This window comes from Maniola jurtina, chromosome 10, assembly GCF_905333055.1.
Source record: "Maniola jurtina chromosome 10, ilManJurt1.1, whole genome shotgun sequence".
In the NCBI taxonomy this organism is placed as follows: Eukaryota; Metazoa; Arthropoda; class Insecta; order Lepidoptera; family Nymphalidae; genus Maniola; species Maniola jurtina.
Window position 1 is genome coordinate 12,264,075 of NC_060038.1, and position 25,916 is coordinate 12,289,990.

General features: G+C 36.1%; 1 protein-coding gene and 1 long non-coding RNA gene across 8 annotated transcripts in view; both read left to right on the plus strand.

The window, feature by feature from the left end:
* LOC123868946 (protein tramtrack, beta isoform-like) overlaps positions 1-25,916 on the plus strand; it is a 451,090-nt gene that overhangs the window by 299,349 nt on the left and 125,825 nt on the right. The gene's annotated exons all lie outside the window — the stretch shown is intronic.
* LOC123868983 lies at positions 734-20,730 on the plus strand. The gene is made up of 3 exons (XR_006796783.1): positions 734-743; positions 7,470-7,474; positions 20,395-20,730. It is a non-coding gene; the product is annotated as an uncharacterized LOC123868983 (long non-coding RNA).

The window sequence follows — 25,916 nt, forward strand, 5'->3', positions numbered from 1 at the left end:
TTTTTCCTTTTATTTTCAGCGTACTTCGAAACGACGAAAGTGGGTGGCCGAGTTTTGATAGTTGACGGTGAACGATATAACATGCAGTCAGTCAGTGGGGTCAAAACCTCTTGGAGGTGTATCAAGAGGAATGTTGGCTGTAAGAGCAGAGTGTGGACGATAGACGATAACATTGTTTATATTAGTAATGAACATCAACATAACGCGACTAGGGTATCGAAAAATAAGCATTCGTAACGCCTAATCTACATTTTGTGATACAAGATGTCAACCGGAACTCTTTGCAATGACAGCCTTTCCACACTTGTAATGAAATATACTTTTATTTTATTTAAATAAACGTTTTTCGCTTTAATTTATTTGTTTGACTTACAACTACAATGTTTATTTATTTCAAGTCTCTTGTACTTTTTATCTATACTAATAAATAAAATTGGAGTGTCTGTCTGTAATTTCGAAATAACTACCTCATATTAAGCTCATATGGTTATTTGAACGATACCATAACTGAATCACACGTTTTTAAAATTTTTGTCTGTCTGTCTGTCTGTCTGTCTGTCTGTCTGTCTGTCTGTCTGTCTGTCTGTCTGTTTGAAAAGGCTAATCTTTGGAACAGCTGAACCGATTTTGACGGGACTTTCACAGGCAAGTAGAGGATTGACCAGGGCGTAAAATAGGTTACTTTTTTAACCGACTTTTAAAAAGGGTGTTGTGTTTTTCTACCTATGTACACCGAAATCTCCGTGATTTCTGAACCGATTTGCGTCATTTCTTTTTTAATCGATAGAGGAACTTTGCGACATTGTTTCATAAAAAATTTGGAGTCCAACTCCTCAATCCTGATGCTGCAGGGGATCTGACCAATCCACGCGGGCGAAGCTGCGGGCATCAGCTAGTTTAAAAATATATTCTTTTCGTGAAATATGTGAAAGGCATCTTTTAGATGACTACTTTAAGATCTGTTAATTTGGTTGGCTACTTACTGAATTCGCATACTTGTTGGAAGGATATTCACTTATACTTCTAAAGTAAAAATTAAACAAAAACCATTCTATTTCTATACGTATGCCCCCCTGCTGTGCTCGGATAGAACTTCTTAAAAAACTCATTTTATTCCCTAACCTGACTCAATTTATTCCTCTTATTCGTAGCGTCAGACAAGAGCTGCCAATTTACAAAGCCATTTTATGGTGGCGGTCGAGTCTTGATTTACAAAGGCCATCGGTATAACAAGCAATACTACACTGAGAAAGGGATTTGTTGGAGGTGTACAAAACGGAATATGGGCTGCAAAAGCAAGATATGGACCGTTGATAACGAAATTGTTAAAACTATCGCCGAACATAACCATAAATTAAGGGCTGCTAAAGCGAGCACGAAAAAGAAATCGTTACAATTGAAAAACAAGAAACCAAAAGCTTAATCACACTAATATTATAAAGGCGAAAGTTTGTATGTGTGTGTGTATGTTTGTTACTCCGTCACGTAAAAACTACCAGACGGATTTGGCTGAAATTTGGAATGGAGATAGATAGTATCCTGGATGAGCACATAGGCTACTTTTTATCCCGGAAAATCAAAGAGTTCCCACGGGATTTCGAAAAACCTAAATCCACGCGGGCGAAGTCGCGGGCATCGGCTAGTTTTGCTATAATCCGCTAAACCAGACTTACGCAAAATAACGCATGCTTCTATACAACAATTAAAGGAATATGACCACTATCTTTTTTTTTATTTTGATGTTGTTTTTTTACTTATTTTTCACCTGTTTTTATTTTAATTAAACTCTGACTTAAGTTAATCAAGACTAAAAGTTTTGTAAGTACTACTTGGTAAAAATTCCACAAAAAATTCATAAAATTCTTCTTTGCTTCTATGAGCTTCTTCCTTATTTAGGTATATATTCTATTTCCTATGCTATATATTACTAGCTGTGCTTTCTCGGCTTCGCTGGGGTGAAATTTCACCCCACAAGCCGTCCTACATGAAATAAACCCCTGATACATCTCACTCCTTCCCTCCCTGCCTCACTTGACAGCCTCCTTGGTGCAATGGTAAGCGCTGTGGTCTTATTAGTGGCAGGTCCTGGGTTCGATTCCCGGCAGAGGGTTGGAATTTTGTAATTACTACTGGTCTGGTCTCGTGGGAGGCTTCGGCCGTGGCTAGTTACTGCCCTACTGGCGAAGCCGTACTGCCAAGCGATTCAGCATTCCCGTACGATGACGGACGAAATCAAAGGGGTATGGGTTTAAAGAAAACTGCCATACCTTTTCTAGGTTAGCTCGCTTCCGTCTTAGACTGCATCATCACTTACCACCAGTTGAGATTGCAATCAAGAGCTAACTTGTATCTGAATTTAAAAAAATCATTTTATTTCGGAAATTTGGTTTTATGTTATGTAGAGGTTTATATGCAAAATAGGATTTGATCTGATCTATAATTATATATTAATCACTCAGTTTAAAACTATTTATTTTTCAGTTTTTAAAATACCAAGCCGTTCCAAGAAGGGGTTGCTTATGATAAACGGATTCACGTACTCCGAATACAGTCCGAGACTCTGGTACTGTAGCAAGACCAAGAGTAGGAGCTGTAAAGCTAGGGCTCGGACTGATGCTGAAGGGAAACTGCGGTTCTTAGATGAGAACCATACTCACGACCCGCCGAGGTACCATATTACCTCCTCAGGAATGTATATTAAGATGGATTAAGATAAAAATTTGAAGCGATTTGCTTTCGGGTTTCTAGAACATGGAATAATTCTCTTCCGGCTTGTTTTCCACGCCACCGCTAATATTGGTATCTTCAAAAAAAGAGTGAATAGGCATCTTCGAGGCAAACGCGCTCTTGACCTTAGGTTGCATCATCCCTTACTATTAGGTGTGATCGTAGTTGTACATTATGTAATGTATAGTAAAAAGATTTGTGAGAATCAATTAAAAATATAAGAACCTCTGAATAATAGTATTGTTTTTGTTTATCTGATCTGAGTAAGACCGCAGATACACCTGTAAGTTTTACTCACGTAAATAGCTTACATGATTAACTTACGACTTTACTAGTGTAAACGCTCTTATAAGTACATGTTGCCAATCAGTTACGTAAGCTACTTACGTACGTAAAACTTACAGGTGTAATCGCGGCCTCATGCTATTACTTTCACATTTATTCTCTACCGAAAAGATTGCAATATCTATAACTTTTCAATCTAGTTCAGATTTTGTGTACAACCTAGAAGGGTTGTTGGCTGATTGTAAGACTAATCAGTCATGTATAGGTAAAAGATTTAAAAAAAAATGGATGAATTTGATTCGGTTGCTCAGAACTGTGTTTTTTTATACAGTATATACAGTTTTATGGCTGAGATCTATAGAACGTACTTTCTCTTTTCTCAGATTTAGAATTCAAAAGAGGCAGCCATAGGGGTGCTTCTGTGTCTGGCATGCATCTGTTTAGATTAGATTAAACTCAAAGTAAAGTCTGAGCAAACTCAAAGTATGCTCTATAAATCTCAGCCAGTATTTCTAGGCTGTCATCTACTTTATGGAATCGATTTGTTATGTGGAAGTAACTTACTAAAATAATTTTCTTAAATAAAATAGTATACTGACTACGCATTTCTCAGTTTGCAGAATTCCAAGCCGTTCAAAGAAAGGGTTGCTCATGATCAACGGTTTTACCTTCTCCGAATACTTTCCTATGTTCTGGTACTGCACGAGAAAGAAGAGTAGGAACTGCCAAGCCAAAGCGCGGACTGATGCTGTGGGGAATCTTAGGTTCTTACAAGAAAACCACACTCATGAGCCTCCACAATACCATTTGACTGCTTCTGGGCGCTATGTTAAGATTAACTAAGCTATTTTTCTTTTAGACACTGGTGGTAATTTGGTTGTACCTACACATCTCCAAATCAATTTTTACTAAATTAGCAAGGCTTGAAAATATGTCGTCATCATCATCATGATTAACCTATTACCGGCCCACTACTGAACACGGGTCGCCTCTCACTATTAGAAGGGTTAAGGCCATAGTGTGCCACGCTAACCCAATGCGGATAAGCAGACTTCACACATCTTTGAGAACATGGAGAATTCTCAGGCATGCAGGTTTCCTCGCGATGTTTTCGTTGACCGTTAAAGCAAGTGATATTTAATTGTTTGAAAATATGTAGTAAATACTATAATTTCATATACCAAGTCCTTAATCTCTACAATAGTATAAAACAAAGTGGCTTCCCGTCGTATGTCCCTGTGTACGCTTAGGTCTTTTAAAGTATGCAACCGATTTTAGTGTAAGTTTCATCAATAGATATAGTGTTTCAAGAGGAAGATTTGTACGTATAGTATAGTATAGTATAGCTCTGTGTTAATTTGTTGAAATATGACGATAGTTGTTCAAGATATTGACCCATCGCCGGCATGAGGGCGGTCTCTTTTGTATAATAGAATGTTTTATGATTATATTGTTTAAATTAATGTACAATACTTTTGATTCATTATTATCTGATTGTTGATTGTAAGCACTACTTGACGCAATATGATCTCAGTCAAGAGTAAAATTGTAAGGGAATTTACAACAATCATCATGATGAAAACCAGAAAACAAAGGTGAGGTTTATTTTTAACCTCCGACCCAAAAAGAGGGGTGTTATAAGTTTGACGTGTGTATCTGTGTATCTGTGTATCTGTCTGTGGCATCGTAGCGCCTAAACGAACGAACCGATTTTAATTTAGTTTTTTTGTTTGAAAGGTGACTTGATCGAGAGTGTTCTTAGCTATCATCCAAGAAAATCGGTTCAGCCGTTTGAAAGTTATCAGCTTTTTTTTAGTTACTGTAACCTTCACTTGCCGGGGGTGTTATAAATTTTTAATTTACACTTGTAGCTACTAATAGGTATAGAATGACATAAATGGGACTAACTCTAAACAAATCAATTATTTAATCAAGTTACAGTTTTGATTCAAACTGGTCAGTGGAGAGATTTTTTTAAAACAAATATTGAATATGTTTGTCTTTGGCATTATTATCTTTTCCCTGTAACAAAGCGAAATGCTTTTACTAGGATTAGGAAGGATCGGTAGAATTCAGAACAACGACCTATTAGATTTCTGTTCAGTAATGTTCACCTCCTAAACCGTTGAGCTTATTCTATAATATTAAAGGAATCAATTTTCAACCCCCGACCCAAAGAGAGGAGTGTTATAAGTTTGGCGTGTATATCTGTGTGTCTGTCTGTGGCATCGTGGCTCCTAAACGAATGAACCGATTTTAATTTAGTTCTTCGTTTGAAAGGTGCTTGATCGAGAGTGTTCTTAGCTATAATAGAAGAAAATCGGTTCAGCCGTTTGAAAGTTATCAGCCCTTTTCTAGTTTTCTTATAGAGGTTATTGTGTTGGGGGTTTTTTAAATTTTGAGTTATGTTATATTAAATACAGCATATTTTCAGTTCGCCGTATACCAAGCCGCTCGCACAAGGGTATGCTTATGATCAACGGGTTTACTTTCTCTGAATACAGTCCGGTGTTCTGGTACTGCACAAGGAAGAAGAGCAAGCACTGCCCAGCCAAGGCTCGCACCGATGGCCATGGGAACCTGAGGTTCTTAGAAGAAAACCATAATCATGAACCACCACAGTATCATATGACAGAATCTGGGCGTTATGTTAAGGTGAACTAATGCCCAAATGCTGAACACATTTAAGGGTACCCTAAAAAAAAACTGTTTTTTAATATGAAATTGCAATAAACTGTTCCAGTAAAATTCTGCATCTAAGGACTCAGAGTTTTAAATAATAGGTTTTTATTAATGTTATTTAGTTATTATTACCACTTATTACTTGATTCCTCAGTATGATAGTGATGATAGTGTTAGGCCCTGGTTGTAAATAATATATTAATTTTATTTTAGAAAATTTAACTTAGTAGGTATTCATTTCATTGTAATTACTTTGAATTTATAAGCTTAGATATTTTTTATATTCTTTAGGTTAATTGTATCTTACTTTACGACTATTGTTATCGATGCACGCTGTGACTGCCCGTAAATTGAGTTACACGAGAGCTGTGAAATTTAAGGAATAACTTTTATAATTTATATAATATATAATTCTGTAGGCGGTTCTAAACCAAATAAAATAAATTAAAAAATTATATGATGCCCGCGACTTCGTGGGCTTAGAGGTTTTTTAATCCCGTGGGAATCTTTCCCTCTTTAATTTTCCGGGATTAAAAATAGGCTATGTCTTTTCTCGGGATGCAAGGTATGTCTGTACTGAATTTCATCGAAATCGGTTAAACGGTTGGACCGTGAAAATCTAGCAGACAGACAGACAGATGGACAGACAGACAGGCAGACACACTTGATGGATTTTTTGAGTATGTTTCAGTATCAAGAATATACGTTAATGTTTATTTAGGTTTCAATTTACAATAATCTTAATAACCTAATTGATCCTTTACCTGTTTTATAAATATAGATTTTTGTGATATTACCAATATCCTAAATGATTAAAATCATGTATTTTATATAATTTACTTCGTATTAAAGACTAATATTTTCTTCATTCCTAATTCATCGTGTTTATGAAGACAAGCAGATTTTGGATGAACTAATATTATGTTTGGATTTAATATGGGTACCTTCAAGTCAAGAGTAAATAAGCATCTTCTAGGCAAGCGCGCTCCGTCTTAGGCTACATCATCACTTGCCAGCAGGTCTGATTGCAGCCAAGCGTTAGTCTATAAATTAAAAAAAAAAGAACTATGAAGTCTTTTTATATTCCGAATCAGTTTTGTTGCGCTAATTACAACATTTTCTTTAAGTTTACCGTATACCGAGCCGTACGCAAAGAGGTATGCTCATGATCAATGGATTCACTTTCTCTCAATACAAGCCTATGTTCTGGTACTGCACCAGAAAGAAAAGTAGGAACTGCCCAGCCAAGGCTCGGACTGATGGCGATGGGAATCTGAGGTTCTTAGAAGAAAACCACAATCATGAACCTCCACAGTACCATTTGACGGCGTCTGGACGTTTTGTTAAGGTCTAAAGCTCGTAACTGTACTAGAAAGAAGAGTAGGATATGCCCAGCCAAGGCTTGGACCGATGGCGATAGGAATGGCGAACCAGTGGTAAATTATTTTGACGATTCAAAAGTACTTGTAAAAGTCTACTTGAATAAAAATCTATTCTATTCTATTCTATTCTAATCATGAACCTCCATAGTACCATTTGACGGCATTTGGACATTTTGTTATTCTTTTTATAAATGTAAATATAGTATCATTATTTAATCTGTTTATTTTTTCTGAAAATTCATTACCTTCTTTTATTTAACTTACTTTGGCTAGCTCTGGTTTGCAATTTTGAATGTCTAGGTATTTAAGTCTTTTTCAGGAACATGAGATATTAACTAAGTCAGTCGAGAAGGTATTTACTCTCGTATACTTCGCTAGTTACAATATTCACAGAGTTGGTTAGCATTATATGGGTATAATAGGTTTAATCTAAACAGTTTTGTTTAGTAAAATCGATTATATTACGTTTAGATGGTATGCTACGATTATTTAGAATATTGTAGCTACGAGTTATTTTGTACTTAATCTCACTTAATCTAGTGCTATCCTTTTTCGGAGGAAGAATGATCAAAGAGATAGCAATACATTTAGAACTGTTATTTAAATTAAGTGTAAAGACTGTGTATAAAATAGAATTAGTCATAATGTATCAAGATCATTTAACACTATTTTAAGTTTAGCTTAGTTTAGTGCTTCTTAGTTATCTTTTTCTACTTCAACCAGAACTATATCGTTTTTCCTCTTTTCAGAACTGGTACAGGCTATCTTAAGAGCTCGCCTTTGCAGAGAATCAACCAATATTTACATTGGAGGTCACAAGTTCTTCCGACACTCTCGATCTCTTATTGGGAACAGAATTAGATGGACCTGCGCTAAGAAACATAAGCTTAAGTGCAAAGCATCTGCAGTAACCATAGACGGAGTTGTGGTGTCGACGACGGGTCTTCACTCTCATGCTTAGTAATTAAATTCTGTTTTAGGTAATACTTTTATAAGCATACTGTTCGTTATTAATTGATTTCATTTCCACACTGACCAAGCGCCCAAATCTTTTAATTTTTAATTCATTCATAATACATAATAGTATAAATGCGATATTGTGTCTGTCTCTCTGCTGGCTTTTCATGGTCCATCTGTTTAACCGATTTTGACGAAATTTGGTATAGAACTAACTTATATTTCGGGAACGGACAAGGTGTACTTTTATCCTGAAAAATCAAAGCTTTCCTACGGGATTTTGAGAGGTCCAACCGTTAAATCAATTTTGTCAAAATTTGGCACAGAGTTAGATTTCGTCCTGGAAGCGAACAGAAGCTACTTTTGAACTCAGAAAATTGAAGAGTTCTAATGGAATTTTTAAAACCTAAATTCACTTGTCTTTTATAAGTATTTCATCATATTTCACGGTCATTTTTAATCATTTTTAAGCCTTGGCTCCTTCTTTTTGTACTATATGATAAGATATGAGATTTCAGTATCATTTTATCACTGCCTACTTTATTTTCGGAATCTCAAATATTTTCCCTATCTTATTTAAAAATTTCAACGATTATGCCAACGTGGATCTTGTTGAAATTTATCACTTTCTTACTTCTTTTACTTTCTCGTTTTTACTTTCTCAGTGCGAGTCAGAGAACCTATAAGTATAAGGTATGCAACATTTCACGTTTTTAAATCTACTGACTGAATGTTTTCTATTGGTCAGTCTCAATAGTTTTTTATATGTATTATTGATGATTGTTATTCTTCGGCTACGCCTATCGGCTTTTCGAACCATGTTGATGATTATCATACCTGAAAAAAAAACAACAATGAGATCGACTTTTAAACGCACTAAGTTCCCATACCCTTCATGGTATGGTATGGCCTTGATGGTACTTCAGTTACACATGGTAACCTATGGCATTTCGTTGATTAGAAAAAACTAAGTAGGTATATAGTTTAAAAAAATATTAGGCACTGTTTTGAGAAATAGGGGATCTTGAGCTAGGGATGTGGCATTTGTGCCTTACATTAAAAATTCAAAAATTCTATTACATTAAGTTAATTAGGACCATGTTGATGTTAAATTTTAAGTATTTTAGAATATTAAAAGAAATTTAGCATATTATTATTATGTATGAAAGAAGAGTTTCATGCAAACTCATCGTACCTAGATAAAATAATTTTGTAATATAAGTAAGCAATTTGATTAAATAATAATAACATTATGTAAAATCTTTTGTAATATTCACGGCTAAAGTTCTTCGCCTACTATTGTACGTAAGATGGTAATGACTAAGCCCCTAAAAAAATTTAAAACCAAAAAACATAAGATTGTGTTGGAAAACTGAAAAAGTCATCTATAAATGGGTATTACAAGTTACAAACTCTTTATCGTAGAGTTATTCTAAAAGCCACCCGCATATCAGCTACAGTTTAATGCTCGCAATCACCCCTGATAGCTTTTACTATATTTTTTTTTAAAGAATATTAGCCATGTTAAATGACTAATATTCCCCTTTCCTCTCCAACTAAGCATCAGGCTTGTGCTAGGAGTAGGTACGACAATAGTGTAACGGGCGGGGTTTGAACCGTCGACCTTTCGGTTTTCAGTCCACTCCTTTACCGGTTGAGCTATTGAGGCTCTAATTGTAATCTAATAATATTGGATAAAATGCATAAATAATGAACCAATCTTAAACTATTGAATTTACATGTTCAAACTAGTGGGTGAGAACTTTTAAGCAGTGAACTAAGCCGTAAGTTAGAATGTATGAAACTAATATATTTTTATAAAATTTAACGTAGATTATAGTCGAATAAAGGTGGAAACACATTTACAACGTGCAACCTAATTATTATGACTTGCGTTGAGTGTTGAGTGTTCTAAATAAAATGATAGAATTGGAAAATCTGTTGGAATAAAAAAAAGCGTAAATTAAACTGTAATGGAAAGCAAATACAAACCTTAATATAATGAATTCTAATTTTATTTACGACCAAATGAATATTAACCTGCCGCGACGCATTTTTGAAACACGTGTTAAAAGTGTGCCTCCACCTTTCCTTGAGAACATTCCAATCACAGAGTAAGTTATGTTGATATTTTTATAATATATTCATTAGGTATGATAATAAAATTAATAATTAATAATAATAATAATTAACATATTTTAATAATGTTACCAAAGGAGCTTTTTAATCATGTTCGGATTGGTGTTAAGGTTTTCGGAAAAAATACGACCAAAAATTGCAGACATGTTCGTAACTTAAAATAGTTAAGTAATAATAGGTAGATATTTTTTATTGAATCTAAAAAAAAGTTCGATGAAGTATTATTTTGTTTTGATGTTTGTAATGAAATGTGGAGGGAGGTACGTTATTCTATTAATTTTGATTTTGTTAAGTATATTATCCATTATTATTATTATTAGTATACTAATACTATTTATAAAACAAGTGTTTAATGATATCGATATATGCGTTGTTTTATTAAAATTTTGTTTAACGTCATTATCTTTGTTTTTTTTTAATTCAAAACCAAAGTAACCCAAATATTAAAAAAAAATAGCGAGGCAACGAGCAGACGGGTTGTTAAGAGGGGTCTCTCCATCACTCGCTTCATACAAACGTAGTTCCAATTTCATTTGAATACTAAGCAACCAAAGTCCATGAAATTTTGCAGACATATTCTAGAAACTAATATCTATGTCTGTGGTTTTCCAGATTTCTGTTAAAATATTCGGTTTCAAAGTTACGCGGTCTTAAAAATTTACATACAAAATATCTTTGAGCCCCTGTAATTTTAAAACTACATATTTTTAGAAAAATCTAAAACACCACAGAGACAGATATGTTTCTAGAATATGTCTACAAAATTTCATGGATTTTGGTTGCTTCATATTCAAATGAGATTGGAACTACGATTGTATGGAGCAAGTGACGGAGTGAGCCCTGTTAAGTGATTACCGCCGCCCATGAAATATTTATTGCACCAGAGGAACCACCAATGTGTTGCTGGCCTTCCAGAAATTTTTAGATCCGACCCTTGGATAACTCCATGTTGAAATCTAGTGGGAACAGCGCCAACGGTAGTTCCACACATACTAGAATTCAGCAAAGCACAGTATAAGAAAACCCATACAGTGACCTAAACTTCGTAGCATCGAAAGCTCAAAGCCTCGTAGCATCAAAGGCAGTATTCCCGTACTTATACTTAAATTAATACAATATTTATTGTTTATATAATAATCGGGAAAGACGTCAATTTTCAGATCAAGAAGCCCGAAGTTAGAAAAATTTGGTATATATATCGTTTTCGAAGTTTCTTAGGGTTTGTTAAAATACGACAGTGACGTCCGTTTTTAAATTCAAGATGGCTGAAGTTGTTTCCTTTGGACCCATGTTATCTGTACACTATCATCAATCCATCACCGATGTACTTACTGAGCAGGGGTTTTCTTTCAGAATGCAAAGAAGTTGGTCATAGTTCAAAAGGCGGGCCATATGCAGATTCGTACACTTGGACATACTCGACTCGTACCTTAGAACTCTCAGTCCTGCAGGTTTCCTCACAGTGTTTTCCTTCATTGTTGAAGCAAATTATGTTTATTGATAAAAATGCACGTACTTAATTCTGAAAAGATAGAGGAGCGTGATCGGACCTCCGACCCCCAAATAGGAGGCTGATGTCGGAGTGGGTATTCCGGTCGCCTCTCGGCCGGCGAGTCCCACATACCCTCCCTCAGCTTGCTGGCTGCCTCACGGCTGGCTGGCTAGCTTCCGGGGGGGATGCGTAAATGCATTCACCAGCGTCAACAAAAAAAAAAAAAGGCTGGTGTCTTTCCCATTAGGCTATCACCGATTTTTTAATACATTTAACGTCAAATATTTTGGTTTACAGATAGCAAAATGATTTTACTGGGACAGAAGGAGGCTTTATATATTGACGGGTTTACATTCCGGTTACAGCGCAAAGCCAGCTTTGGCAGTATCTGGTACTGCTCAATGTACCATAGAGGCTGTAGGACTGTGGCTCATCTTGATAAGGAAAACGGACTGTTGGCTTTGAAAAGAAAACACAATCACGATAAGCCAGTGCTGCAGCTAACTTCTTGCGGTTCATATGTAAGACGTCAATGAAGCCTACCTTAGGCGCCATCTCCACGGATGAGAGAATCGCGGCGATTGTCTCGCCGTGCTATCAAATTCGATACAACTCTTATAGGCCAATCTCCATAGGGCGATATTATCGCTGGCGATAGCAGAGTTGGACTCGTTGCGATACCCTCGCCCGTGGAGATGGTCGCCCGTCTAAAAAATTAATTAGTATTACAAAGCATTGAGAAAAGAAAGATTCTTCTAACTGTAAAAGAAGGAACCTTAGGGTCCCAAGTGCTAGAATGGTAGTCTTATGTTCAATGACGCGAAAACATTATCACATGTAAAAAAAAATACATCTTCGCTCTGGCGATTGAAGAATTGAAGAAGAATGATTCCTACTAGATACTACTACTAATGGATTCTTAAAATTTTTGTTAAGAGCAAAACTTTTTGAGGTCTAAAATATTTTTTATTTAGGTAGTTTACTAATTAATAAGTTTTAAAAATTAAAGTAAAATTTTATTGATGGACCAATTTTTATACGAGCCAATTAATAAATATAACGTTATACAATATGGTGTTTTAATTGTTTCATAAAAACAAAGTCAAAAGAGTCCAATTTTTAGTAGGTACTGATATGATGTCCTAACTTCCAACCCTTTCACATTATTCCTAGTCTGTTTTTTCTTTTGTGTACAGTAAATACTTAAAATAATTAAATGAATTAATTGTTTCAGATTTTAAAATGATCAATCTTGGAAAGAAAACAGTTTTATACATTGACGGGTATACATTCAATCTGTATAAGAATAAAGAATTGGATTTCGGAAGCGTCTGGCATTGTGCGACGAGAGGCTGTAAGGCTGTGGCGCACACTGGAGAGAAATTCGAACTGGAGTTTGTTAAAGGGAAACACAACCATAAACCACCGAACCTGTACCAGACTTCAGATGGTTCATACTTAAGGCTTAAATAATCCATACTAATATTATAAATGCGAAAGTGTGTCTGTCTGCCTGTCTATCTGCTAGGTTTTCACGGCCCAACAGTTTAACTGATTTTGATGAAAAATACAGAGTTGGATTACATCCCGGGGACGGACGTAGGCTACTTTATCCTGGAAAATCAAAGAGTTCCCACGGGATTTTTGATAAACCTAAATTGACGCGGACGAAGTCGCGGGCATCATCTAGTTATTTATATAGCTCCAGTCGTGTTGGATTGCCGTCTCATCGAACCATAAGAGTCAGGGTATAGAAAATGCACATGTGTTTACGCTTAAACTTGGGTACTGTAATATCTAACGGTCAGCTAGTGATTATTAAAATTAAAAAAATACTAATACTTAATTAAATTAAGAACGATTTGTAAATACGAATCATTTTATTAGAAGATAGGTATCATTAGTGTCTTATTACATAGGTATTTTATTAAGAGTTTTGATTTGTAAATTACATAGGGAATACATAGGGCATTTTTTACAGTTTTATTTAGCTTTACTTTAATATAAATCTTGGCAGGGATTATTCCATTAATTCTATTGAACTGATTCTTAAATACCTTTGCACACAAATTCAAGACAGTAGAGCCACACTGCATACAAGCGATGTGATTTAATTACTTGATACTACTACCGGAACACCGACCCAACCACACACGATTTCTGTGTGTGTGTGTGATAACAGTAGGGCTAAGGTCAAAACGGGACAAGGATAACACTATACGTGGCGTTGTACTTGTCCCGCTCGGTTGGCTTTTCGGTCGACCTTAGCCCTACTTTATCGACACACACAAACCGTGTGCGGTCGAACTAAGAAAAGTACTGTTTTTTTTTTTTCGAAGAAATTATGTTAAGTTTTCTAAATCATGGGTTATTTAAAGTATTCTTGTTATTTAAGTTAATAAATAAAATAATATTTTATGTGTGTCTTTTTTAATACTTTCGAACATTAATTTAGTAAATTAACTTTCGGACATCACGATACGTGTGCATTAGTGTACTTATAGACGAGCGATGCTTTGTCGAATCAAGAGCGGCCATTGCAACACCGCCGCCGCAACGCGTTATGTTTTACCAGACTTTATCACCGGTTCGAAAAGCAGATTTTACTGAAACGAGCTAGAAGGAAACTCATTAGCTGGGTCTACACCGGACGATCCATTTTGGATCGCCGATCCGCGATCTACGATACAAGATCGTGAAACATGGAACGTGGATCGTACTCCTCCGATCCAGCTTTGGAACTTGGCATACTGTCAAGCTACAATAGCTCGAACCGATCCAAGCTGGATGCAGTCAGCCGCAGACCCGTCGCGGCAAGGACCGTGTGTTATAGGGCAAAGTCGCATTTCCAGTACTTTGGGACCTCAACGTCTAGGTATCGATTTTTCGAACTGTGCCCTGCACATTGCTACTTCAGTTTCACCACCCGCTGAGCTGAGTCGTTTACTCTGGTTCTCCTACAGATCTCTTCATTTCTGATTTATGTAGAGTTACTGTTAGTAATTGTTAGTTATTAACCCCCGACCCAAAAAGAGGGGTGTTATAAGTTTGACGTGTGTATCTGTGTATCTGTCTGTGGCATCGTAGCGCCTCAACGAATGAACCGATTTTAATTTAGTTTTTTTTGTTTGAAAGGTGGCTTGATCGAGAGTGTTCTTAGCTATAATCTAAAAAAATTGGTTCAGCCGTTTAAGAGTTATCAGCTCTTTTCTAGTTTTCTTGTAGAAAAGAAGGTTAGATAACCGTTAGGTTCATAATATTATGTCAATTGACAAATGTCAAGCTGTCAAGATGGACGTTGCCTAAATACATAATTATTTATTTGAAAATGATGTTTTGGAAAACTCAGATACTTTGGATCGTCGGGGGTGTTATAAATTTTTAATTTACACTTGTGTCAATATATTATTATTTCTTTCAGAATGTAAAGTGATCAATCTCGGAGTCAAAAAAGTTTTATATATAGACGGGTATACATTCAACTTGCACCGCCAGAAGTTTGATGGAAGAGTCTGGAAGTGCTCGCAATACTTTAAAGGCTGCAGAACAATGGCCCATACCGATGAAAATGACGATTTGATGGTTTTCAATGGAAAACATAACCACAGTCCGCCAAATTTGATCCAATCCTCAAGCGGCACATACCTTAAGATTTGATATTTTTATTCCATTGAGCAGTCGCAAAGCGGTGATGGCTTCATGGCTAAGCTGTAGGTCTTCCAGTCGGGGGTTCCGGGGTTCGATTATGGGCATTCACCTCTAAATTTTCGGAATTAAGTGCGTTTTAACCCCCGACCCAAAAAGAGGGGTGTTATAAGTTTGACGTGTGTATCTTTGTATCTGTGACATCGTAGCTCCTAAACGAATGAACCGATTTTAATTTAGTTTTTTTTTTGTTTGAAAGGTAGCTCGATCGAGAGTGTTCTTAGCTACAATCGAAGAAAATAGGTCCAGCCGTTTGAAAGTTATCGGCTCTTTTCTAGTTTTGTTATAGAGGTTTTCGTGTCGGAGGTTTTTCAAATTTTGAGTTATTAACGGTGAAGAAAAACATCGTGAGGGAACTTAAATCCCTGAGAGTTCTTCAAAATGTTCTCAAAGGTGCGTGAAGTCTTCGAATCCGCACTTTTCCAGCGTGGTAGACTATGGTCAATCCCCTCATACTGTGTGGAGACCTATGAGCACCGATGACCTATGACCACCGATGACCTGTGAGCCGCCGATGGATTGTTATGAGGATGATGATTCGATTAAAGGTCTGTTTTTTATTTAATTGCAAAAATATTTATTTTGATGAATTTGATAACTTTAATAGATTTTTTTAACAAGTGTAAATTAAAAATTTATAACACCCCCGACGAGTGAAGCTTACAGTAACTAGAAAAGACCTGATAACTTTCAAACGGCTGAACTGATTTTCTTGGACTATTCCGCGCCTACTATCTAAAGTATCTGAGTTTTCCAAAACATCATTTTCAAATAAATAATTATGTATATCTAGGCAACGTCCATCTTGACAGCTTGACATTTGTCAATTGACATCATATTATGAACTTAACGGTTATCTAACCTTCTTTTCTACAAGAAAACTAGAAAAGAGCTGATAACTCTTAAACGGCTGAACCAATTTTTTTGGATTATAGCTAAGAACACTCTCGATTAAGCCACCTTTCAAACAAAAAAAAACTAAATTAAAATCGGTTCATTTGTTTAGGCGCTACGATGCCACAGACAGATACACAGATACACAGACACACAGATACACACGTCAAACTTATAACACCCCTCTTCTTGGGTCGGGGGTTAAAAATATTTACTTTGATGAATTTGACACTTTGAAAGATTTTTAAATAAAAACTGCCAAAATGTCTTCCCTAATACTTTATTACATTTGAATTGAACTATTTCGGAGAGTCAAAAATCGTCTCTTAGTATAAGTAAACCACTTATATATTATAAGCGTTATAGTTAGAATGAAATAAATCTATTTACTTTATATACGGAATGTGTACTTTTTAATTACCTCATGGGCCACGCTGGTAACAAGGGGGTAACTGCCGAGTCTGTCCGTGCATACATAAGGGTACAAACAGTTTAGTTGTGTAGAAACAGGCGTTACTTTGCGGAAATCACACTAATATTATATAGCGAAAGTTTGTATGTGTGTGTGTGTGTGTGTGTGTGTGTGTGTGTGTGTGTGTGTGTGTGTGTGTGTGTGTGTGTGTGTGTTTGTTACTCCTTCACGCAAAAACTACTAGACGGATTTGGCTGAAATTTGGAATGGAGATAGATTATATCCTGGATTAGAACATAGGCTACTTTATATCCCGGAAAATCAAAGAGTTCCCACGGGATTTCGAAAAACCTAAATCCACGCGGGCGAAGTCGCGGGCATCGGCTAGTCCATAATATTTAGGCTTAATTTGCTATAATCCGCTAAACCAGACAAAGTATGGTGCAACATGCAGCATGCGATATGCACCGCCCGCCCTCCCACTGCTAAACATGCAGGAAAAGCCAGCAACCAAGCAAGTACTACGCACATGCGTAATTAACGACTAGCGACCCGTACCGGCTTTGCACGGGTAACTTATTAAAATTTTTGTGGGTCTGTATTTTTTTGAAAAAATGACATAATATATTCTACGTCACCCAGGAATAGCTTTCTACTGGTGAAATAATTTTCAAAATCAGTTCAGTAGATCTAGAGATTACTTCGTACAAACAAACTTACATATTTAGGCCTCATTCGCACGAGAGCGAAAAAAGCGTTTCAAATAGAACAAATGCCTTTCCAAGTATCTGTTCACACGACAACGCTTTTTTATCGCGCACTTTGTATTTTCAGCGCAACGCCGGGTTTTAACGGACGCTTTTTTAACGCTCGTGCGAATTAGCACTTAAAGCACCTCTTTTTAAATTAGTATAGATATAATATATCATATTATTATTTTCAGAATGTAAAATAATCAATCTAGAAAACAAAGAAGTTTTATACATAGATGGGTATACTTTCAACTTTTATGGCTTCAAGAAACGTCTTGGGAGAGCCTGGAAATGTTCGCAGTATTCAAGAGGTTGCAAGACAATGGCACATACTGATGAACACAACCAACTGACGAGATTCAAAGGAAACCACAACCACAACCCGCCAAGTTTGATCCGAACGTCAAGTGGCTCGTATTTTTAGGCTTCATCAATTACACTAACATTCTAAAATCCATATCCATACTTAATATTATAAATGTGAAAGTGTGTCTGTCTGTCTGTCTCGCTACGCTCGTGATTCTATTGTAGAATCCTTCGCCCGCTCGGGGTTCAAACTAGGCACTCGCAAAATGAATTTTGCTATCTTGTTGAACAAATAACTATTAATTCATAATTCATGGCATTTGAGTAAATGAGTTTGATTTGATATCTATCTATAATTTAATGACTAAGACGGAATACAAAAATGCGTGAGAGTAGAAGAAACAGCGCTCTACGAATGTGTGTCATAGTTTTGACTTTGCTCTCCCTGAACCCCAACCTTTAAGTTCCTTAAAATATATTTCGGAGAGTGTGCACAGGAACTTTTCGATCTTGTCCCCCCTTCACCATTTTACCACCGAACCGCAAGATGTCGGGCGAGTTTCCATCCTTATGTCGTCCACATTCCATCTACACGCACGAAACGTTTTGCGTCTTCATTCCTCATACGCATGGCTAAGGTTTGGAATACTCTCCCGCGATCTGTGTTTCCTACCAATTTCAATCCGGGTATCTTTAAAACAAGAGTGAATAGGCACCTTCTAGGTAAACGCGTCCCATCTTAGACCACATCATCACTTTCCATCAGGTGTGATTGTGGTCAAGCGCTTGCCTATAGTGAATAAAAAAATAAAAAAATAACTTTTCATAATATTTCTTTCAGAATGCAAAGTCATCGTACTCGGAAACAAAACAGTTTTGTACATAGACGGATTTACATTTAATCTGCATCGTCGGAGAGATTCTGAAAGTGTCTGGTATTGTTCTATGTACCATAATACTTGTAGGACTTGGGCTCATACTAATGTGAAGGATGAACTTATGGATTTAAGAGGAGAGCATAATCATGAACCGCCGCGCCTGTACCAAACTTCAAGTGGTGCATATGTAAGGATATAACCAGTGACACTTATAAACGGTTACAGGAGCGGACTGAAATCCGAAAGGTCGCGGCGGTTCAAACCCCACCCGTTGCACTATTGTCGTATCACTCCTAGCACAAGCTTAACGCTTAGTTGGAGGGGAAAGGGGAATGTTAGTCATGATTAAAAATGGTTAATATTCTTTAAAAAAAATATACTTTTATACTTACCGTAGACATTACGTTCATATCATATGGTGTGTAATTCATTGTAATTCATAATACATGGAATTTGAATAAATGAGTTTGATTTAATATATTTAATTCGTACACGGTGATGAGTAAGACGGAAGATAAAAACGCATAAGAGTAGAGGAAACAGCGCTCTACGAATGTGTGTCCTAGTTTTGAGGCTTCACTTCAGATATAGTCGGTTTTTCCTTAACAGGGCTCTCTCCGTCACTCGTTTCATACAATCGTAGTTCCAATTTCATTTGAATATTAAGCAACCAAAGTCCATGAAATTTTGCAGACATATTCTAGAAACTAATATCTGTGTCTGTGGTGTTTTAGATTTTTCTAAAAATATGTAGTTTTAAAATTACAGAGGCTCAAAGATTTGTATGAAATTTTTTAAGACCGCGTGACTTTGAAACCGAATACTTTAACAGAAATCTAGAAAACCACAGACATAGATATTAGTTTCTAGAATATGTCTGCAAAATTTCATGGACTTCGGTTGCTTAATATTCAAATGAAATTGGAACTACGATTGTATTGTAAAGTATTTGATAAATATGAAAAAAGTTTATATAATTAAATGTAGAGTTATGCTATGATGTGACGTAAGTATAATATCGTAGCTTCAAAATGAAAGGGCACAAGTAAGAAATTGAGTTTTTTTCTGTATTCAATTCAAAATTGTAATTTTATTTTTGTCTGCTTTTTAGAACTCCTAAATTTAATACCCTTGTCTCTAATTATATTTAATTGATAAGTAAAGGATAGTATAATAAAAAATCTGGAAAATTGTATTTGGTAAGTACCTCTATTTTTATTGCCCCTCTTCTGTCCTGGGTTTTGGATTCAAGATTCAAAGAAAGAGAAGAAAAGAGAGAATAAAAGAAATCATCCCTTATTATTTCATTTCAGGATTCAAAATAATTAAACTCGGCACCAAAAAAGCTGTATTACTAGACGGGTATACATTCAGGCATCACCGCACGGCTAAGGTTGGAAGCGTCTGGCATTGCACCATGTACCACAGGGGTTGCAAGACCAAGATTCATATCAACGAGCAGTCGGAACTGGAGTCCTTTATCGGGCAGCATATACATGAACCACCTAATGTGCTGCAAGCTGCTGATGGCTCATATTTGAGGATTAACCAGTAATGTTGATGGAAGCAAGCATTATATATAGAAGTCTGGATATCCAAGGAATTACAAGCATATTTTGCTATAACTCACAGTACCCGGCAAGAAAGATTACACTTTTAACTATCATCATCATCATTGTCAACCGATAGACGTCCACTGCTGGACATGGGTCTCCACCACCTGAATCCAGTAGCTCCCAACGGTACATTTGATGTCGTCTATTACATAAAGTCGTTTTCTTAGTCGAGTTGTATGCTAAAGGATCTGGGAACCCATTGCATTATTGTCCCAAGAGAACTACCATTATAGGATTAATGGAAAGGTGTCACGACCTTCAGTAATGAGGAATACGACTATAGACTATACATCTAGTGATTCCATGGGGTCCCTGCGACTCGTTTGATATCATCTGTGCACCTATAGTGGACTAGACCTACGCTGCCCTTTCCGGTGCAAGGTTGCTATTCTTGCCCCTAAGGACCCCAATGTTTTTGAACTAAGTATGCTCTGCCCATTGCTACTTCAGCATGGTAACCTGTTGAGCTATGCCGGTCACCCTGGCATATTTTAATTATGAAAATGAAAAGCGTGAGTCGATTTTTTTATTTAGGTAATTTCTCGGTTTTGTATTATTCGTGATACCTTGTTAAATAAGTCTATTAAAATCATTGAGATGTCTTAGACAGTTTTTCCAAAAAAAAAAAACGTCAGTTTAAGGAATAAATACCTACTTATGACTACCAAAGTTTTTATGAGCTCTACCTTGTACGTGTTCTGAGTTTTGACACGCACTTGGCCAATTTTTAATTTTTTTTTGCTTTACATCATCTTTGTGTTTATTGCAGAATGCCAAATGGTAACTATAAGCAAGAAGAAGTATTTGAAAATCGGTGATTATATCTTCAACCGTCAACGCCCAAGCATCGCCGGGTGGTCGTGGTACTGCTCGAGTTACCACAACGGATGTAAGGCGACAGCGAAGACCACGGTGGATCGATTGAGCCTGCTGTTCTACTTGCCGAAACATAATCACGACCCGCCCGTTTTGTATCAGGAAGCCGATGGGACTTACCGAAAGTACTGAGATTTATATCGTGAAAGACTTGTGAAAGATGATTTTTACTGTACATACTGAAAAGAAAATTGGTTGTCTGTAAAGTCGGTTTACTGACGATAGTTGAACGTGACAACAAAGGCCGATTGTGCTTCTTTGTCGCTCGTTCCGCGCTCTCGCTTGCACTTCAAGCCTTACATGGAACGCCTCAGAGCGAGGTAACGCCGCATGAGTCATGTTTTTTCGTGCGTGCAGCCGGCTCTATCGAATTATAAGACGTTGTCACGTCAAAAAAATTAATAGAAAGAAATAGGCACAAGAGAAGATTTTTCAGTTCGACAACTACAAATGGCATCAGCCGCAAAGGTAACTTCAGCGTCTATTTCTGCAGATTTTTCGATCCGCTGTATGCGCCCGAATCTTGCTAATGACTTAATACGGTGACGGTGCATCGAATGATCAATCGATGAACAGGTGTTTACGTCGTTTATTTGACAGTAGTTTTTGTTATCTATACAACTACCTTGTATTTATTTCATTTACCGATTTGTATGGATTTACTTATATTTGTATGTATTGTGTCACTTCGATTATAAATTGTATTTTTGCAACACATTTTTATTTTTCCCTCGGAATGCGATCCAGTTTGAAAAATCGTTAATAAATTATTCGTTCTCATTTTCTGGTATGTAACTACTAACTAGGGTCCATTTTTGACTTACTCGTAAATCTCAACATCCAAATGAGAAACTGTGGTTACGATGCAAAGTTAACTGTCTTTTCATGAATAGTCGTGTTTGATGTCTCAGAATGCGGTTAGCGCATATTATTTTAATACTCATAAGGAATATGGAGCATGCACTTATTACAACCGATAAGATGTATCTAAAGTATCATTTACGCCAGAGCACCATAGTGCGACATTGTAGCAAACAACGGGCTGCACGGTACAATATTTAGAATCGCCAGTAGACTTCTATGACGTAAGAGTGCTATTGTACCGTGTTCTATGACGTTGTCGTGGCATATACGTACCGTAATATTCCCTCTACATAGAATATGTCGCTTAAGTCACAAAATCCTATGTTTCTATATTTTGTAGCATGCAACATTGTCGCATGTTGTTGCTTTGGCGTAAAGCATCCTTATACAACACAAGGAGTACCCCAAAATCACGATTCTCGGTCTTTTCAGGGACTGGTCAGTCCGCCCACATTTTCAAAAGAGGTTTGAAGAAAAGGAAGTGTCCGGTTTGCTATCAAAAGTTAAGAGAGTCCTGCGGGAGTCGAGAAGCGAATAGGCGCTGCAATAAAATCTGGACAGAGTGCACAGGCTGTGCTAAACCCATGTGTATGACTTGCTTTACCGACACACATTTATGTGAGCTAATGTCAAAATATAATACATATTTAAACAAATCTTAGTACACATTGGTTTAAGAGAAGTTTCCCTAGCCCGTTTAACATTCAAACAATTCCAAACAACAAATAATTTTGTACTCAATTGAATTTTAACTAATCAAACTCAATGAAATCTAGACACTTTTTGGAAGCAAAGATGTATCTGAGGTTTGCTATATTTCTAAGTTACACGGACTTCTAAAAAAAACGTGAACCTTTGAGTCCGTGTAGCTTTAAAACTACGCATTTTTACCAAAATCTGGAAAACTATAGAAAGAGATATTTGTTTCGGAAAAGTGTCTATAAAATTTCTTTGAATTTGATTTCTTAACATTGAAATGAGAACCAAACTAAGTTTGCTTGGAGCGCGCTACGAATAAACTCCTCTTAACGTACCTACTCGGCTTACGTGTACAAGGCCTCATGACGTATTTATTATACACTAGCTGGCTTGCCGACTTTTGCGGGTTTTCATACAAACATTCAAGTAGAGCGGTTCACCAACAAATTCCTGAAAGTTCCTTTGGTAGGTACTGCAAATGTTCATGGGCGGCGGTAATCACTTAACATCAGGTGACCCGCCTGCTCGTTTGCCCGCTATTTTTTAACCCCCGACCCGAAAAGAGGGGTGTTATAAGTTTGACGTGTGTATCTGTGTATCTGTGTATCTGTCTGTGGCATCGTAGCGCCTAAACGAATGAACCGATTTTAATTTACTTTTTTTTGTTTGAAAGGTGGCTTGATCGAGAGTGTTCTTAGCTATAATCCAAAAAATTGGTTCAGCCGTTTAAAAGTTATCAGCTATTTTCTAGTTTTCTTGTAGAAAAGAAGGTTAGATAACCCTTAGGTTCATAATATTCAAGTGTCAATTGACAAATGTCAATTGACACTTGAATATTCGAGATGGACGTTGTCTAGATATACATAATTATTTATTTGAAAATGATTTGTCGGGGGTGTTGAAAATTTTTAATTTACACTTGTATTTAAAAAAAGATCATGTAGAAACTCCGAAAAAAGGTTAACCCATGTCCAACAAAATGCGTTGGATTATTGGAACGCATGAGGCTTATATGTACGGGAGCTTTTAAAAATCATTTCTACACAATTTTTATAGAACTTTTTTTAATTTTTATCAACTATTTTTTAATTGTTTAATTTTAATTGGGTATTTTTACTCTTTTTATTTAGTGATAAGTTTAAAAAAAAGGAAATCATGTTTAGTTACTCATACTCTATAACACAATTTTTATATACTTTTTTAATTTTCATTAATCGTTTTTAATTTTTTAATTTTAATTGAGTATTTTTAACTTTTTTACCAATAAGTTTTTTTTGAATAAGGAAATCATTTTTGGTTCCTTACGGTTCATAATTTTAGTCCATTTGTGATACAGTTCTTAAGTGATCAATTTTTGTCCTCCGAAGACAATAGTTCATTTTTTGCGCAGGCCCTTTTTGAAATACTCGCCACGGCTTCGATCGAATGGAATTTTGAAAATGGGTGAGGGGGTGGTAATTCGAAAAATCTTGTTACACGTATTTCTTCATTTTTAATCGAAAGTTCAAATGCCAATTCTCTTGGATACCTATACTAAATGTGACGGACTTCGTATAAACTTTTATTCATTTCCAAAAAAACCTTCCATAGTGTTTCTATAAAAGAAACCTACTGTCAAATTTCAAATGTTGATAGATCAGTCAGTAAGTCATTAAGAGGGCCCTCTCCGTCACTCGTTTCATACAATCGTAGTTCCAATTTCATTTGAATATTAAGCTACCAAAGTCCATACATAGATATTAGTTTCTAGAATATGTCTGCAAAATTTCATGGGCTTTGGTTGCTTAATATTCAAATGAAATTGGAACTACGATTGTATGAAATGAGTGACGGAGAGAGCCCTCTTAAGGACAAATCTTCTTTCTTATGCAGAGAAGAAGATGCTTGATTATCAGGAATCATTAAAAGACAGTCTTTAATCATACAACATTTATTAATTTCAAAAAATGTTAATATTATAAAAAGGAATTTTTTTGATGTTTGTTACTTCTTCACGCCTCAATAACTGAACCGATTTGGCCGTTTCAATGCAGACAGCTTATACTCTGGATTAACTTCAGGCTACTTTTTATCCTGGAAAATTAAAGGAAGAAAATCATGAATTAAGGTTTTTGTTAAGTAATCAAATTTAAAAAAAAAAAAAAAACATAAACCCTTGCGGACGAAGCCGTGGGCGTCATATATTATACATATAATTAATCTTAGTTACAATTCCTAGGTATTAATGATTTATATTGATTTTTTTATCATGACTAATGTATTAATGCCACCAATTTACTTGTATATTCATGAAATAGGATTTAAGCTACAACACAATGTCAAATATCACAAATAATTTGTACTAAAATAATATGTTTTATTGTAAATCCTGATCGGTCCTTATTAGACACCAAAGAGGCATAGATATATAATAATATTATGTATATAGTACGCTAGATATGGTGTGCCATAAAAATGACAGCACTTTTTTGTACCGATTCAAAGTGCCCAACTAAGCGTACCAGAAGTTAAAATTGTTAAAATCGTATTGAGCTTACCCAGGTATCAGCGCCGAAATCCCGATAATCAAGTTACTTCAAAAACACGTCGTCAATTGCAGATCCAGTGTACTATGTAAATAGTGGTATATATCAGTGCATATAGGAATTTTAAATAGGTTGTTGTAATTTGCCCGTACTGGGATTTAAGAACCCTGATCTCAGAACATTCTAGTTTTGTTTAGGTCAAACTAGTATGTCCTAAAATTGGATTTGACTGGTGATAAATACATTATAATAATAAGAGCGGTGCAAGTGCAAGAGTTTTCGGACCTCTAACTTTTCGGAGTTGTGTCCGTTTTAAGCAATTATTACATATCACTTGCTTTATCGGTGAAGGGAAACATCGTGAGGAAACCTGCATACCGGAGAGATCTCCATAATCTTCTCAAAGGTGAGTGAAATCTGCCAATCCGCCCTTGGCGTGCATGGTGGACTATGGTCAAAGCCTTCTCATTCTGACAGGAGACCTGTTCTTAGTAGTGAGCCGTCGATGGGTTAGTTATGTAATGTAATATATTTTGTAACGTTACATTCGTTACAGGTAAAATGATAGAAATGTTGCCTGGCGGGAGAATGTTGCTTTTCAACAATTTCACATACAACCGTTGTGTTGTGTCAAAGAATCGTAACCTGCGGTGGTACTGCTCAAGGTACCACAGAGGATGCAAGGTTATCATCATCACAACACGTGCTCATAAAGTGGTTGAATT